Source organism: Megalopta genalis, unplaced genomic scaffold, assembly GCF_051020955.1.
Source record: "Megalopta genalis isolate 19385.01 unplaced genomic scaffold, iyMegGena1_principal scaffold0065, whole genome shotgun sequence".
Lineage (NCBI taxonomy): Eukaryota > Metazoa > Arthropoda > Insecta > Hymenoptera > Halictidae > Megalopta > Megalopta genalis.
Window position 1 is genome coordinate 410,591 of NW_027476134.1, and position 4,322 is coordinate 414,912.

A 4,322-nucleotide genomic window follows, 5' to 3' on the forward strand; every position below is an offset into this window, starting at 1 on the left:
TGCCAGCGCTTCCGCCACTTTTGTGGCGAGGACGGTGGCCTTGGCGGCCCCATCGGTGCCAGGGACTTCCAAAATTAACCCCCCAGTCACCGCCCTTCGCGGCCTCAGCGAGGCGATGCCAATTTCTGCCAGGTCCACCTTGGACCTGGCAGTGGCCATCGCCTGCGCGTAAGTAATGTCCACGCCAGACGGAACCGTTATGGTAACCGCTGCTGTGCGTGGCGGTCGCGGAGGCAGGGGTGTCTTCCTGGGGGCCGCCGGGACCACCCGTCCTTTTTTGTTATTCGCCGCCGCAGTGGCCTTGGCAGCCGCCTTTTTAGCCTTGCGGCCAACCACCTGGGACCACGCCTCCTGGGGCGGAGGCGCGGCAGAGGGTAGCGCCGATTCTGCTCGCGGTCGAGCGGGCTCCGTCTGGGCCGCTATAGCCGCCCCAGCTTTCCCACCTTTCTTCTTCTTCTTCGTCTTCCGCCCCACCCTGTCCGAAGACTGTGAGGGGACGGACGGCCCAGGTGCCACCGATCGCAGGGCCGAGTCCGTTCGCGGCGCGAGCTCCCTCCTGAATGACGCCAATTTGGCGTCTATCAGGGCGCTTATCTGCGCCAGAAAATCTGCGGGCGCAGTCGCATGTGGGGGCGAGGACTTTTCTTGCCCGGAGCGTTGGCAGTCCCGGGCGGCGACGATCGGCGGCGATACTGAGCCCCCTCCCGGGCGCGGCGGCGGAGGCATTGCGGCAGCAGCCGTACTCGCCTCCACCACCTGCCGGAGCCGAGCCACCTCCGCCCGCAGCTCCGTCATTTGCCCCCTGAGGACGGCATTCTCTGCCTCCAGGGCACGCGTGGCGTCGGTAGCTGACCTAACCGCAAGCTCGGACACCCCCACCCTGCCGTTTAAGGCGGCCACCCTTAGGGCGCGGGCCAAATTGCCCTTCAGCCCCTTTGACACGCCGGAGATCCTGCCCACTTCATCCAGGCTCTCCAATATAGCGGCCGCGACATCGCGCGTTGGACGGTTGCGGAAATTTTCCGCTATATCCGTCTCGTCCGGGAGCGGGACGCTCGACCGCGATGGTCTCGGCACGGGGGCTCCCGGGTCGAATATCGCCGCCACATCCCTTGCCTCGGCCTCCAGCTGCGAAGCCTCGGCCAGCATAAGTTTGGCCTCTGCGAGGCCAACATATTCGCCGGTCGTCGGCGGCCGTCCTCTTTTCCTCGCTGACGACGAGCCCGGGACACTCTGCGATGAGTGGTGGGAGGAGACAGAGAAATCTGACTCCTCCCCCTCATCGCACTCACCAAGGCCCGCTGCGGTCCTCTTTTTGCCGCGTGTCGCCGAATGCCTCCGCGACACCGGCTCTGTGCATCTTTTGAGGCGCACGATAGGCCCGCGCACCTCCACCTCACGCTCGTTTCCCCCCTCCCCGGTTGTTTGTGAAAAAGTAGACTCCATACTTAATCCCACGAGTGTGGTCGGAAAGGAGGTCACCCCGGGTAGAGCCGCCATACCCGGGGAAGGCTAATACGCCCGGGGGGTCGCCAGGTACCCCGGGGTTGTCCGCTAACGATTGGTGCACCCACCAACCATAGCTGGCGCTTACTCCAGCTACGCCCTCTTCACCGCGCAACACTGCTTGGGGCTAGGGATTTTTTAGAGAGGTTGTCATCCTCGCGGCCCGGCCGGTTAAGGCAAGACCCCCGTTCCTGTAAAACATGACCACAGGTTTACGGTATGTGTCCGACTTTAGTTGGCCCCTCACCTCAAGCCACTCCGGCAAGGTAGAACCTGCCAGGGAATAAATTCCCCGCCGGCACAGCCTTGAGGATCATTAGGGCACGAAGCCCCCCCACCACGACAAGGTAGCGGACACGGGGGGGGACCGACATAACCTTTTTTTTTTTTTTTTTTTTTTATTTTACGTGGAGGAAATCTGCTCGCCAGACACCTCCGCCCTGCCCGGGGGAACGGGACGAGGGTAGTGTGGGGATTGACCCACTAAAACCTCCACGGCGACCTGAGGACGCAGGACCGATCGCTAGCGATTCAACGGGGGAGCCACGGGAACTCTTGGAGAACACTACCGCGGCTCCCCCTCGCCTGGCCGGCCATCAGGATGGTAAGGATGGCCAGCCGCGTCCCGGGGGTGATATAATCCTCCCCCCTCAATCCATTTAAATTCGGCGGCGCGAGGGGTCGCTCCCCGCACCGCCCCGACACGGCGACCGCGCGATAGGTGACCAGGGCCCCCGCCCTGATCACAGCGGCCGCCGGTGGGACGACGAGTATATTGGAGGAGGATCACAGTTAACACTCGCCTCCCTCAGACGACTCGTCATCCCCCACTCCCAACAGTGGACGTCCTCCTCTGTTGGCGGGCGGCGGGAAATAAAACCAGCATATTCTGGTACACCCGCCGCCCGCCTACTCTCAGCTGCCCGGGTTTTCTCGGCGTGGGCGCGCACGCCGTTCCCGGGCACGTCGGGCGGGATCTGTAAGCTCCCGATCCCGCTCGGCAGCCTCCTTCCGCGACATAACCTCCTCGCAGAAAGAGATTGCTGCCGCCCACTTCCCCGGGCCCTCCAGCATGGCCCCAACTAGGCTGGAGAGTGCGAGGTCGTGGCCGACTTCTCGTTTTAGGACTCGGCGCGGCGCTGAAAAGGCGGGACATTCCTCCAGCGTGTGCCGCGCCGAGTCTTCTTCCGCGCCACAATGGTGGCACACCGTCGTCGCTTCCCGCCCGATGCGACACAGGTAGACACCGAAGCAGCCATGCCCGGTGAACACCTGCATCGCTCGGTAGGAGAGCCTGCCATGCCGTCTCTCCCGCCACGAGGCGAAGTGTGGCAGGAGAGCCCCGGGAACGCGCTCGCCGGCGTGGGAGCAAAGCTCGGCACGCCATCTGGCGAGCGCTAGTCGCCGGGCCTGGAGCTCGAAGCCCTCGACCGTCTCTCGCTCCGGCGGGGACCCCCGAGCACGGCTGGCGATGCTAGTGCGCCTGTAAACATAGGCGCGCACCGCCGCCTGAAGCTCGAAGGGAAGTTCACCCGCCAGAGCAAGCGCCGCCACGGTAGACGTGGTGCGGTAACCTCTTATGAGGCGGATGGCCATCCGCCTCTGCAGCCGGCGCAACAACAGCGTGTTGCGCCGGCTGGTCATCACGTACGGAGCCCATATTGGGGCACCGTATAAGGCCATAGACCGCACCACGCCCAGGTATAGGCGGCGCACCAAATCTCCCGGTCCCCCGAGGTTGGGCAGCAGGCGGCCCAAAGAGGCCGCCGCCTTTTCGACTCGGGGGACGAGACGGTCGAGATGCGCATCGAAGCTCCAGCGGCTGTCGAGGATCAGTCCGAGATATTTCAACTCGGACTTCACCTCTACGCAGGCTTCTCCAACCCGGATCCACGATCCGGCCGGTGGCCGAGACCGAGGCCGTCCGTGAAACCAGACAGCCTCGGCCTTCTCCGGGGCTATTTCCAGCCCTAGATCGCGGATCCTCGCGACGACGGCTGCCACCGCAACCTCTGCTCGTCGGATGGTCCTCTCGAAGGTACTCCCGACGGCGACCACCAACGTGTCGTCCGCGTAGCAGACGAGGGTGGCACCGTCGGGCAGGGAGGCCTTTTCCAGGACCGCGTTGTAACCTAGGTCCCACAGGAGCGGTCCTAAAACGGACCCCTGCGGGACCCCGCGGTCCACTTCCCTCCGTATCATCCCGCACCGGCCCGGGTATTCAACCCACCTGTCCCGCAGGTAGGCCCCGATCACCCGCCTCAGATAGGGAGGCACCTGGTGATCGACGAGGGCCCCCCTAATGGCGGACCAGGGCAGGGTGTTGAACGCATTGACGATGTCAATGGACACCGCCAAGCACACCCCGCCCCTTGCCACGGCATTGTCCGAGAGGGACTTGAGACGGTCGATTGCGTCGACCGTCGATCGCCCCTCCCGGAAGCCAAACTGGCAGTCCGCCAGATCTGGGCCGTCGCGGGACAGGTGTCTGGAGAGGCGGGCAACAATGATCTTCTCGAAGATCTTGCCCGCCTCATCCAGGAGACAAATGGGCCGGTACGCGGAGGGAGAATCCCCCGGCCTCCCATCCTTCCTCAAGAGGACCATCCGACTTTCTCTCCATAGGTCGGGGAACGTCCCCGACCTCAGGAGCCCAGAGTAGAGGCTCCTCAGCCTCTCGCCCAGGACGCTCGCGGCGAGCAGCCAGACCCGGCCGGGGATACCGTCCGGCCCCGGGGCGGTATTCTTGCCCCGGAGCCATTTGACGACCCCGGCCATCTCCTCCGGCGCGACCTCAAGATCCGGGGACCACTCAT